Genomic DNA, 14104 nt, shown 5'->3' on the forward strand with positions numbered 1-14104 from the left:
AGTACCGTCAAGGGCCAGGTGTCGGCTTTGGCTGTCTTCTTCCAATGACCCTTGGCCACACACTTCCTGGTGCGTACCTTTCTTCAGGGTGTTCGACATTTGCTTCCTCCAATGCGGTCTCCGTTGCGGCCTTGGGACCTCAATTTGGTGCTTTTGGTCGTCCTGAAGTCTCCCTTTGAGAACCTTGGCGAGATTCCCTTGCTTACGCTGTCTCAGAAGGTGGCATTTTTGGTGGCTATCACCTCTGCGTGCAGGGTCGGAACTGGTGGCGGTATCCTGTCGTTCACCTTACTTGGTGATTCAGAGATAAGGTGGTTCTTCGCCCCTGTCCGTCATTCCTATCAAAGGTTATCTGATTTTCATTTGAATGAAGACATTATGTTGCCCTCCCTGTGTCCCAGGCCAAAACATCCTAAGGAAATTGCCTTGCATACCTTGGATGTGGTTCAGGCATCTAGAGTGTACCTGGCAGCTACAAAGTCTTTTAGGAAACCAGACTCACTATTTGTGCTTACGGATGGGCCTCGGAAAGGGTTGTCCACTTCCTCTGCCACCATTTCCAGATGGATCAGACAGACGGTGATTCAGGCCTATTCCATCAGGGGGTCAGGTTCCACCTTTCCCTGTCAAGGCGCATTCTACTTGGGCTCTCAGTGCCTCCTGGGCCTTCTGTCATCAGGCGTCGGTGATGCAGGTTTGCAAGGCGGCCACCTGGTTGTCGGTGCACACCTTTACAAAGTTCTGTAAAGTAGATGTTTTGGCATCTGCGTATACTTCTTTTGGCTGCAAGGTTTTGCAGGCTGCTGTTTAGAGCAGTGGTCCTCAACCCTGGTCCTCAGGGCCCACTAACAGGCCAGGTTTGCAAGATAACTGAAATACATCCCAGGTGATATAATTTGCTGCTCAGTGATTGCAGTACTCTAGTCTGCATCTCCCCAAGGTAGTACTTAAAATCTGGCCTGTTAGTGGGCCCTGAGGACCGGAGTTGAGGACCACTGGTTTAGAGGACCTGGTCCTCTTTTGAAGGTGTATTGTTTTTTTCAGGTGGGGTCCAGTTATTTTGGTTGAGCTCCTGTTGCCTGGTTGGCTACGCTTTAGCCTTGGGAATTTTTTTGCTGTTCCCACCCCTCATGTTTAACACTGCTTTAGGACATCCCAGTCGTTAAGAAGATAAGGAGCTGTGTCCGTCAGTGAACGAAAGAGAAAATGGGATTTTTGACTTACCGTAAAATCTCTGATGTTCATTGATGGACACAAGCACCCACCCCTCTTTGGAGTTGTAATTCTTCTGACCCTGCTTGTAACAAAACTAAATTCCTATAGCAAGGAGAGGGAGTATACCCCCTGGGACTGCCCATACACTTTTTTCTGCCTAGTGTCATACTCCTTTAGGGAGCAGTATAACCTAATGGTTAAGAAGATTAGGCGCTGTGTCCGTCAATGAACATCAGAGAAATGGATTTTACATTAAGTATGGATTTTTCAGTATGGAGTTTTCACTATTTCATGTCCTTTTTTTTATTCAATAAAAGGACAAAGAAACAAAAAACAGTGGTGATCAAATACCACCAAAAGAAAGCTCTATTTGTGTGAAAACAATTCTATATTATTTGTGTACAGCGTTGTTACTGTATGTCGACGCAACTGCCATTTAAAGTAGAGTGGTGCTGAATAGCAAAAAATGGCCTGATCTTGTAAGGGGGTAAAACCTTCCAGAGGTCAAGTGGTTACACATAAGTTATACTTTGGTGTCTTTCTCAAGTCTGATTACTGAAACCAGCTTGAATGGAAGTTGAAGTAGAAGTGAAACCCAATCACTAAATTCTCATATAGACTTTAACACGATATTGTAATTTGCAAAGCCGTATTCAGTCTTTTAAAATCTGCAGCTTTTAATAAAATAGTACACTGTAATCCTATGAACGTCTTTGTTCAATTGGACCATACATGGAATGGCAAATGGAATAATTGGATATAAAATTATATATCTGTTTCTGACCTTACAAACTTACCCAAAACAAAGAAAAAAGTTGCCGGAAAATTATTACGCTTTTTAATCTTTTACTAAAATTATCCCTCCACTGGTAGGCCTGAACCTGAATTTTTCATGAATTTACTCAATTAGCCATGCTGCCCCGTACTTTGTAGCTAATAATGTCCGTGTGAAGGTACAGTACTATAATTGAAGTCCAGACGGCTTCGAGTTTGCAGCGATAAGACAACCAGTGGCTATTAGCAGAAGACAAGGAGCCCTTTCATTAGGTCAGTAATTCTGAGTAATGAGATTTCTGGAAATTGAAGGACACCAGGGTTTTAGCTGCATTTATTACATCCCACCTCCGTGAGAGTATGACATTTAATAAGAAGGATCTGCCGCTTAGACTGTAAATTTAATGGCGAGAGGTTACAGCTCCTTCCTTGTAATATTTTATACCTGCTGCTGAGATGTTGGATGACAAGGGCTTGTTTATAAATGCGACGGAGCTGCATTGTTACCGTCTGCTGTGAATGTGACGCTGGGAGAGCTTCCTCAAATCCAGTACAATATTAAGATACAGTATCTCATATGACACTTTGCTACAATGTAAAGTAGTGAGTGTACAGCTTGTATAACAGTGTAAATTTTCTGTCCCCTCAAAATAACTCAACACACAGCCATTAATGTCTAAACTGCTGGCAACAAAAGTGAGTACACCCCTAAATATACATGTCCAAATGGGGCCAAAAGTGTCAATATTTTGTGTGGCCTCCATTATTTCCCAGCACTGCCTTAACCCTCTTGGGCATGGAGTTGACCAGAGCTTCACAGTTTGCCACTGGACTTTTCCTTCCAATTATACTTAACCTAGGTGGATGCAGTATCTGTCCCTCCAAGCCTCTACACTGGGAAACGGGCGATCGAACCCTGCCGATCGCTTGGTTCTCATCGCTCCCTGAGCAGAGAGCTGCTGCCGGTCAGTCAGCAACTCTCTGCTCTGCACCCTCCTCGCTCATTGGAGCACTGGGCTGTGGAGGGGCGGGGGAGTGGCCGTCTCAGGCTCTCAGTGGTTTGCTGAGAGGCTGAGCTGGGTGTCGGTCCAGGCACCTGGCGGATCCCGACTTTGTTGTCACAATGACACGGTGCCTGGAATGATTTCTGTGACGTCAGCAGAGAGCGGACTTCAGACCGGGTCACAGGAGTGCTGAACAAACTGCACTCCTGTGATCCATAGGAGATGTACATCCGAATGAGCTTTGGCTGTACATCTCCTTTAAGGCTTTGTGTACTTGTCATGGAGAAATGCCTTGCTTGCTTGTTAATATGCTGGAATAGGTTATGCTAATGCTAAACATCTAGATGAATGACTGACATACAGGTGCATCTCATAAAATTAGAATACCATCAAAAAGTTAACTTATTTCAGTAATTAATTTCAAAAAGTGAAACTGATATATTTTATATAGATGCGTTACACACAGAGTAATACATTTTAAGCGTTTTTTTCTTTTTAATTTTGAAGATTATGACTTGCGGCTAGTGAAAACCCAAAATTCAGTATCTCAGAAAATTAGAATATCACATAAGACCAATAAAAAAAAAAAAAAGGATTTTTAATACAGAAATGTTGGCTTACTGAAAAGTATGTCCATGTACTGTATAGTATTCACTCAATACATGGTCGATACTCCTTTTACATGAATTACTGCATCATTGCGGCGTGGCATGGAGGTGATCAGCCTGTGGCACTGCTGAGGTGTTATGGAAGTCCAGGTTTCTTTGATAGCGGCCTTCAGCTTGTCTGCATTGTTGGGTCTGGTGTCTCTTATCCTTCCAGATACTCTATGGGGTTTAGGACAGACGAGTTTGCTGGCTAATCATACACAGCAATACCATGATCATGTGACCAGGTATTGGTAGTTTGAGCTGTGTGGGCAGGTGCCAAGTCCTGCTGGAAAATGAAATCAGCATCTCCATAAAGCTGGTCAGCAGAGGGAAGCATGAAGTGCTCTAGAATTTCCTAGTAGTGGGCTGCACTGACTTTGGACAGTGGACCAAAACCAGCAGATGACATGGCTCCCTAAATCATCACGAACTGTGGAAAATGTTGCATTTCATTTGGAAATCAAGGTCCCACCAGAGTCTGGAGGAAGAGTGGAGAGGCACTGATTCCAAGTCGGTCTTGCAAATTAACCTTGTTCACAACCCATGGGAAGCTCTCCTCCATAGACCCATACCACTCCTAAATAAGCATAAACAAATCTTGGCAGGGTTTGTGTTCTTGGTGGCTAGGCAAACTCTAGCTAGAGCTTGGAAGTACCCGTCCAATAACATTGCCGAGGTTAAGCAGCGTCTTCTAGGGACCATTATACATGAAAAGCTAACCTCTATAGTTACTAACAACCATGATAAATAGTTGAAGATTTGGGGTCAATGGCTGGACTACAACAGACACCTGCACCTAGATAGGGGGACCCTTGCCTGTACAGAAGGCCTTGACTTCTGTCCAAGTCGGCAATCATTCCAGCCCCATACTGATACTAAGCCCTGCCCCTGAGATTCAGCTTAGAGATGCCAGAGCCTCATTGGCCAGTAGAGTAGCCAGTAGAAACTAGTACATGGATTGCAGGAAAAAACTTACCAGGAAAGGTTAAAGGACCTTAAAATGTATAGCTTGGAAGAAAGAAGAGACAGAGGGGATATGATAGAAACTTTTAAATACATAAAGGGAATCAACTCGGTAAAGGAGGAGAGCATATTTAAAAGAAGAAAAACTACCACAAGAGGACACAGTTTTAAATTAGAGGGGCAAAGGTTTAAAAGTAATATGAGGAAGTATTACTTTACTGAGAGAGTAGTGGATGCATGGAATAACCTTCCTGCAGAAGTGGTAGCTGCAAATACAGTGAAGGAGTTTAAGCATGCATGGGATAGGCATAAGGCTATCCTTCATATAAGATAGGGCCAGGGACTATTCATAGGATTCAGATATATTGGGCAGACTAGATGGGCCAAATGGTTCTTATCTGCCGACACATTCTATGTTTCTATGTTAGAGTATTTTTCAATATTATTCTTTAGGATCTGCTGAGGCACCTTTTAAATAGTTATTTACATGGTATACTTACCTGCACTGTGTAATGGTTTAGCACAGAGCAGCCCCCTTCTTCCTCTTTTTGGATCCCTGAGAGGCTCCATAGCAAGCGGCTTGCTATAGAGCAGGGGTGGGGAACCTTTTTTCTGCCAAGGGCCATTTGGGTGTTTATAAAATCATTCGGGGACCGTACAAAATTATTAACTTAAAAATGTGTCTATTATATTTGGTCAAAAATTGAATTAAATCACCCCTAATGTGATGGCTGCAACTGCTTCTCTTTGGTGAGGTGTGTGATGTTAGCTGGTATTGATGATGTTGTTACTCGCAACTGGTTTTCCAGGTTTGCGTCGGTCAGTCTGGAGCGCAGTCGACTTTGTGGTGGTAAGTTTTGAAAAGAACTGCTGGCGGGTAATGCTGGTGGGTATAGCTGGCTGGTACTGCTGGTGGGTATAGCTGGCTGGTACTGCTGGTGGGTACAGCTGGCTAAGGCTGGTACTGCTGGCTTGTACTGTGCTGTAGGTACTGCTGGCTGGTACTGCTGGCTCAGGCTGGTACTGCTGTGGGTATTGCTGATTCAGGCTGGTACTGTACTGTAGGTACTGTCTTTGGTACTGCTGGCTCAGGCTGGTACTGCTGGCTGGTACTGTGCTGTGGGTACTGCTGGCTGGTACTGTTGTGGGTACTGCTGACTCTGGCTGGTACTGCTGGTTCTGCTGTGGGTACTAATGGCTCTGTCTGGTACTGCTGGCTCTGGCTTATACTGCTGTGAGTACTGCTGGCTCTGGATGATACTGCTGTGAGTACTGCTGGCTCTGGCTGGTACTGCTGGCTCTGGCTGGTACTGCTGTGTGTGCTGCTGGCGGGAAATGCTGGCTAGCAGCGGCGCTGTGCTAGAGGAAGAGGCAATGTTTCCTGTATTGGTCACAGGCGGAGTGCATTTCATATCACTCCGCCTGTGACTCACTCAGTCAGAACGGAGCCGGAACTATACAGGAAGCATTGGCTCCAGTTCTGACAGATCAGCTGAGAGACACAGACTCAGCTGCACGGGGGGCCGGACCAAATGACTTCGAGGGCCGCATATGGCCCCCGGATGTAGGTTCCCCACCCCTGCTATAGAGGAACTGGTGCGTGTTGGCTCTTTGTGTCCATAAGACATAGAGCTCGGATCCGTCCTGCCTTCCGTTCCCCCCCTCACTGACTGTGATTGACAGCAGCAGGAGCCAATGGCGGCTGCATGGCTCTGAAGGCGGCCAGTCCTTCAAAACGTGTCACCTTGAGGGGTCTCATCCAGAAACCCCCACTCCCAGGTTTGGTGGTACGAACAACTGAGAGATATTTTCTTTTTCTATTCATACAGCAGTTGATGTGTGGGTGTGTTTTCCCCAAATTCACACTGTCTGCGTCCAGGGACCCGTACCTTCACCCACATGGATGTCAAATTGGGAGCAACTGCTGTGTCCTAATAGAAATTAATGGGACTGCCTGTATGCGGATGCTCAGAAACCTGTGCATCCCCTGATTGCAAACACGGCCCTTTGTGCGGATATATGCTTATGTATGCCTGTACCCCTTATGGTCATACATTCGATATGCTAGCCCCTGTCATTGGAATAGATTGAATTTGTAACTTTATATTTTATTGTCCTTTTTTGTTTTTTTTTATGACGAGCTTAAATAAATATATATGAACAGCCTGCACACAGTGTTTTTGTGCTTCAAAGCTATGAGAAGTAGGACAGAGGCTCTGCGGAAGCTGACAGCCTCTTTTAGTTTTTACATTCCTTTTCCTATTTTTCTTCTATGACACGTCACATGGCACAGGCAGGTGAGCAGTTGCGACCCCATTACTGGAGCACCTGCTGAGGTGAGATATAGAAAGAAATCATATTTGTTTTTGAAGACTTTATGGAGATCTCATAAAGGTATTTTGGGAAAGTTAACAGTGAGCCGATGGCTAAAAAAAAAAAAGACCCACAAATAATGACATACCCTAAGTGAAAACATCACAAAGACTGCCGTTCCTCACCTTGTGTGTCTGCTTTTATTACTCACGAGCCATAAACCTGAGACAAGCATGCTGCCAATGAAAGTATGAAAGCATAGGCAGATATTATCTCCTATATTTGTTCTAGGTTAGTGACCCAAAGCATTAAATCTAAAGTATCAACATATTAGCCAGACGACTGAAAATTTAAGGTGGAAGTCAGCTAGAAAAGCTTAAAAAAAGGTGCACACAAACAAAACCTCCAGTTACTTTCAATGGCTCCCCAATCGCCCGACAAATTGCGTCAAAATCGTGCAAACAAAATCGCGGGACGCCATTCGCCCAAAAGAAGTTCCCGTGATCCGGAATGCCTATGTGTGAATGGAGCCAAACACTCCCAGCACTCGGAGGACTGCCACAAAATCAAGTTATTGTGCGGATATTGAAGATCTTTAACTGGAACGCTCCAACAGTGCAGCTTTCCTCAGGTGAATTTAATAGACATCACAGGAGGGCACAAATGCCTAATGCATCACCACAAGATTCAATAGTAAAATGAACGAATCACCAAATCCATACTCACAAAAGAGGAGCAAATCTCAAAAGTTGTATCCGATCAAATCATGATCCAATGCTGGCATCAAGTTACCCTCAAGTGCATTACTATGTGCAAGCTGACGCATTTCTGGGGACACACACCCTTTCTCAGAACTATAGCAGGCAAGTATTGACCTAGGGCAGGTGTCTTCAAACTATGGCCCTCTAGTTCAGGAACTACAATTTCCATCATGCCCAGTCACGTCTGTGAATGTCAGAGTTTTGCAATGCCTCATGGGATGTGTAGTTCCGCAATAGCTGGAGAACCTTAGTTTGAGGATCCCTGACCTAGGGGTATAGTTGACCTGTAGAGGATTGTTTATTTATTGCTGTTAGGTTTCTGCAACAGAGAAGGTTTTTTTTTTTTTAATTCGTTATTTTAATTTTCAAGGAAATCGACACAACACTGCAAAACAATACCCTATTACATCATGTGGCTTGTAGTGTACAGCAGACACTATGTAGCTAACATAAACATACTAATAAGTATATCAAATGTAATCAACAGCACAAAGTACAGGATAATCAAAAAGTTTAGATTGTCAAATTCCCAGAGGTTTTTGCATTTTTATTTGTAAAGCAAGATTCCAGATTGTAGACCAAGCAGAGGTGCTAGGTGTACAAGAAAGAAATGGAGGGATAGTGGAAGCGTAGACGAGATGGCCAGAAAGTAGGGGCAGACAAAAAAAAAAAAAAAAAAACTACATAGTGGGGTGTACACCATCTCTAATAGGTCGCCCAAAGGACATACCAGACTATCAGTCTCCTGGAAGCTCTATTAAGTTTGGGAGGCGAGCGGGATCTGATCCCTATAGAAGAAGTATGGAGTTTAGATTTTCCAATCCTCTTGTTCCTTCAAGAGCATGGTTAACATTTTCCATGACCTGGATTTCTGCAATTCTTGCCCACCAATGAGCTACTGTAGCGGGACGTGTGCTTTTCCTTAATGCCAGGATTCATGCCTTAGCTGCCTGAATAGTAAGTTCCTGAATTACTTGTTGGATTATGGTGTATCGTTTAACAGATATGCTGCTGGATTCTTATTAAAGCAGTTGTATACTAAAAAAAAAAAAAAAAACCCTGCAAGACAAAGGCATAATGAGCTAGTATGCATCGCATACTAGCTCATTATAAAATACCTTAAAACGAAGCCCCGACACGGAACGCCGGACACCGCTGTGGAAGCAGACATGATCCCTCGGCGTCTCTTCTGGGTTCGGCGGCTCTGGCACTGTGAGTGGCTGGAGCTGCGATGACGTCACTCCCGCACATGCGCACGGGGGATTAACTTTCCGGCAACTTCCTGGCAAGGAACTCTGAAGCTCCGGCTGACCTTCAGAGCGCATGTGCCGCTAGCGTCAGCATGCAGTGCAAATATCTCCTAAACTGTGCAGGTTTAGGAGATATTAATTGTACCTACAGGTAAGCCTTATAGGCTTACCTGTAGGTAAAAGTCAACAAAAGGACTATACTACCGCTTTAAGGGCACTTTTATACGGGCTGTCCAATCGGGTCTGCCAGTCAGATTTTCAGGCGAACCTGATCGGACACTTTAGTCTCCCCTGTGGAGCGGCTGTTGTCAGCTGTGACATGTCCTCTGACTCTGCCTGTCAGATGTGCCCATTAGGGTCAATGGGAATGCCCTGCAGCTTTGAGACAAATGCTTTTTAATTTTTTATTATTTTAATGTAAAATCCCCAAAGGGGCTAAAAAAAAAAAAGCAGATATTCAGGAGGCGACCGGATCACCTTATAAAAAGCAGTAAAAGTGGCCATAAGGTTAAGTTGCTGCTATATTGTTCCAACTATGTATAAACTACCTTCCTCTGAAACATTAGGGAAATTAAGCATTTAGTTATGGCGGGTTTCTCAGAGGAATTAAAAAAAAAAAAATTAGGAAAGGAACCAGCCAAAGGTTTTGGTCCCCTGAATTTACTTTTTAATCTTGTATATTTTTAGTAAACTGGGAAAAACATAAAAGCCTTGCAGCAATTCATTGTAAAAATGATTACGTCTTCTCCTCAGAGATGTGATTGCGGGAAGAGAAAACTGAAATTTGGCACAAATGCCCAGACCTTAAAAAAAAAAAATGTGCCTTTAATGAAGCAAAAACAATGTGTCTCCGTTCCCTTTAGAGGATCCGCAAGTGTAATGAACCTCCGTGGATGCCTCCAGCTCTCTGTCACCCAAAACAAAAGACTTAGGCTCGGGTCACACTATTGCGATGCGGGAAGGCTGCGAATTCGCAGCCTTTTCCCGCATCGCACACGCACCCCCGGCAGTTCACACTGCCATATGCGATACGCTGGGGGTGTCAATGTAATCTTAACGACACCCCCAGTTTGATCGCATATCGCAGTGCGATCGTGCAGTTCGCACAGGATGGGATCGCACAAGTGTGAACCGCTGTGCGATCCGATCCTGATGCGGCTGCAAAAATGCCTCCTGTGCGTGTTTGCACCGGGTGCGATGCGAATTTAGCCATACAAACTGTATGGCTAAACTCGCACCGCACAGCTGATCGCATGTAATGTCGGAGCAGTGCGCTCCGACATTACATGCGAACCCGGCACTCGCATTAGTGTGAACCGGGTCTTAAGCTTGTCCTGTCTCCATGGTTGGTGATGTACGTACTGTCCTCTGACCTCTCAAAGCCTCAGTAAAATCAATTGGGTAATCTTCCTCTCATTACTGGAAGTTTACCTCAGTTTAAAGACAGTGGCTAGCAGAGTTTGGTGGACTGGCTTGTGAGAGAATTGGGGGGTTAGAGAAGTTCACACGAAAGGAGTGTTGATACGGCATAATAGAGAAATGAATGGAAAACAAGTGCTAGCCTGACAGAGGTTTTCGACCCAGACCAGAGCTTCCTATGACTCCACTACAGATGCATCTAATTCTATTTGGTAGTGATGACAGCATGTTTCTGCTGTTTCAATTCAGCCAGCACTGCTGCAAATTTAGGTGAACCTATAGGGAAAACTAGAAAACATTATTGTGCAGAGGATAGCTCGTTCTGATTTTTTTTTTTTTTTTTGGACCTGCCTAAAATTTGATATTTCTTTTCCTTGTAACCATGGCAGTAATATTTATTTTGCAGATACGATTCTGCAGCATTCTTATTTTCCTTATCCTCTGTATTCTGTCTTTTTTTATTTATTAAAGGACACCCACTTTCTCTTGTTTCACTATACCCTGCCACTGCGTTGGTAGGATTAAAGATCAAACAGGTTCTCAAGGATTCAGGTTGAGGAGCTCTATAGAATGTCTATGCTGAATTGAGAAACTGGTATTTTCAGTTTCTCTGGGGTTTGTATTTCCCGTATTGGGTTCTTGAGTCCAGAGAGTTCAAAGAGTCTGTGTGTAGCAAGGTTTCCAGGCCTGTGGCCTGATGTGGGTCTGCCATTAGAACCGGTACTCTCTCCAGCCCATGTGATCTGTGGCCCTGGGTGTGATAACTGAAGCAGCGACAACTCCAGTATCTTTGTTTGTGGTTTTTATTGTAGGGGAATGGGAAAAGGGAATGAGTGGGATACTCCTTGAGGCTTGAACTAATTACACGTGGGACTTTATTACTGAAAAATGCCCGTTGGCGCTTCCTTGACGCCAGCCAGCGCTCACTGAGTGAGAACACTCTGTATAACCGAAGAAGTGTTGAATCCTGACTTATAGTCCTGTAGATCGAAGACTGAGAACTGTAGAACTCCTGACACTGCTGTACTGTGGAAGTCACTAAATACAGGTCCCCCACTTGGTGCAGTTGAGTTAGTATCTTGTAGAACTCTGTGTAACTGTCGCTTTGCTGACACTCTCTGTACAATTCAGGGCCCAAACTGCCGGTGCCCCCTTTACAACTTCAGGGTCCTCAACCTAGGTACCCCCTTTACAGCTAGCTGACACTGGATCCCAGAACCTCTTCCGGAGTACCACCAGGGGCAATCCTCAGTACTCACGACCTGTGTAGGCTTTCCTGGGACTGGACCCCTCTCTCTCTCCCCAGGCCCTCGGCACTAAATTGAATGTGTCCATTCCTCTTTTAGTACCAGAAAAGTCTGACCTTTTCCCTTTTCTTTTTTTCTGTGCTATATATGGATGGGGTACCTTCTTATAGCCCCCCCCCCCCCTTTTTTTTTTTTTCTGTAAAATGATTCTGCTGCAAGACAATAGCTGTATGTTTGGGGTCAATTTCATTAATCTTCAGCGTAAAGAAGAACAAGGAGTCCTGGAAGTGATGGTTTGGCCCCCACAGAACCCTGATCTCAGTATTATGGAGTCTGTCTGGGATGACATGGAGACAGAAGGATTTGAGGCAGCCTACATCCACAGAAGATATGTGGCTACTTCTCCAAGATGTTTAGAACAACCTACCTGCTGAGTTCTTCAACAACTGTGTGCAAGTGTATCTAGAAGAATTGATGTTGATTTGAAGGCAAAGGGTGGTCACACCAAATTTTGATTTGATTTGGATTTCCCTTCTGTTTAGTTACTTTCCATTTTGTAAACTGATGAAAATTAACAATTAAAATATATATTTCTGAAAGCCTTCTTACTTTACAGTATTTCTTCACACCTGCCTAAAACTTTTGCACAGCACTGTATGTATAGCCAGCTTTACTCGGGGAGGGAGCAAATCAGCAGTACTTCAAGTGATACTAAAGGCTTTTTTTTTTTTTTTTTGCTTAAAAATATCAAACATGTTATACACCTGCTCTGTGTAATGGTTTTGCGGATCCTCCTCCTCTTTGGTCCCTCTTTGATGCTCCTGTCCCCTCCCTATTGAGTGCCCCCACAGCAAGCAGCTTGCTATGGGGGCACCTGAGCCAAGCCACAGCTCCGTGTTTCCATTCAGACAAAGCTGTGCATAGCCCCCCCCCTCTCTCTCACAGACTTTGACAGCAGCGGAAGCCAATGGCATTCCCTGCTGTCTCAGCCAATGAGAAGGGAGAGTCCCAGGCAGCCGACTCTCTCCTGCAACATTGCTGGATAGAGATGGTCTCAGTTAAGTATTAGGGGGGGGGGTGCTGTACACAAGAAGGTTTTTAGATCTTAATGCATGGAATGCATTAAAGTATAACTAAGGGCAAACCTTTTTTTTTTTTTGGATAGAGTAGAGATAAATTAGAGCACCTGCCAGTTTTTATTGCTGTCTGTGTACCCGTTAGAGAGATTTCACCAGTTTACCATTATCATTGAAAGTAAAAGAAAATCCCACATTTTGGTTTGTCCCCAAAAGAGTAATAGAGGGGAAATCTTCCAATGGGGACACTAGTTCTGGTGATCCCCAAGAGATTCCCTTAATTTGCAGAGATTTCCTCTCACTTCCTGATTGGCTATGGGACAGGAAGTGAAGGGAAATCTCCCCAATGGGAGAAAGATGGCAAAAATAAACCTTACAGGGTTAAAACTAGGGATGCACCGATCCAACTTTTTTGGTCCCGATACCGATATCTGGCGTTGTGAAATTGCCGATACCGGAACCGATCCGGAGCTACACACAAAGCATGCGGCTGCAGTACAGAGCAAAGCTGCTGCTTCATGTGTACGGCTCCTCCATTTACAGGCGGAGTGCATCTGTTATCACTCCACCTGTGAGCCGGACCCTATACAGGAGTAAGGGATGGCTGAGCCGTTACTCAGCAGAAACCGGATCGGCCCATGGATCGGTCAATGTTACCGATTCCCCAGATCCAGCTATAATGGCCATATCGGCGCCGATAACCGATCCGAATAGCGGATCGGTGCATCTTTAGTTTTAACCCTCCCTTACATCTCCTAAAAAAAAAAAAAAAGTTTTGCCTATAGTTTTACTTTAAGAGGAACTGCAGTCAAACACACATAATCCAAAAAAATACAACAGTATGTAGTTAACATTTTAAAGCGTTATTAGGACTTCGTATTGTTTGTAACCTAACTTTTTACCTGTCAAACTGCTCGTCTCTCGTTCGCCAGAATTCTTGTGCGAGCAGCCATGTTTACTGAGGGCAATTGAAGCCCTGGCCGCAGTTTTCCTGCAAAAGCCTGTGTTGCTCCAGCTCGATGGCCTGTGAAATCTCGGGCATGTGCAGTGCAGTGCCTCCTGGTCGCGAATGCGCACATAAGCAGATGTGTTCAGGTTACTATAGCAGTGCAGCCCTTTGTTTACATGCTGATATAATCGGGCCAGTTTGCTGCCGCTGCTATAGTAGCCACTAACCAGTACACATCGGATCAGAAGCGATCTGCATGCGTGACCGGGGAGGCATTGTACTCCGATCTCCGCCCTCATCCGGCCCCCTCCAGCCTATGTGCTTTTCTGTGACTTCCCTCCTCCACTCTTCCCATCCCCCCTCCTCGGCTTGCAAACTCATGAAAGTGAGAGAAGAAAAAAAAAGATACCTAAGGGCTCTTTCACACGGTCCCCCTCCGTAGGCGGATCCGTGCTACTCAGCGGGGATCGATCCGCGATCCCC

The 14104-nt window shown here is 44.7% G+C and overlaps 1 protein-coding gene across 1 annotated transcript in view; it reads left to right on the forward strand.

Moving 5' to 3' along the window:
* The window catches only part of RAD18 (RAD18 E3 ubiquitin protein ligase), a 506049-nt gene that overhangs the window by 67857 nt on the left and 424088 nt on the right, over nucleotides 1-14104 (forward strand). The gene's annotated exons all lie outside the window — the stretch shown is intronic.

This window comes from Pelophylax lessonae, assembly GCF_965119305.1.
Source record: "Pelophylax lessonae genome assembly, chromosome: 8".
Taxonomy (NCBI): domain Eukaryota; kingdom Metazoa; phylum Chordata; class Amphibia; order Anura; family Ranidae; genus Pelophylax; species Pelophylax lessonae.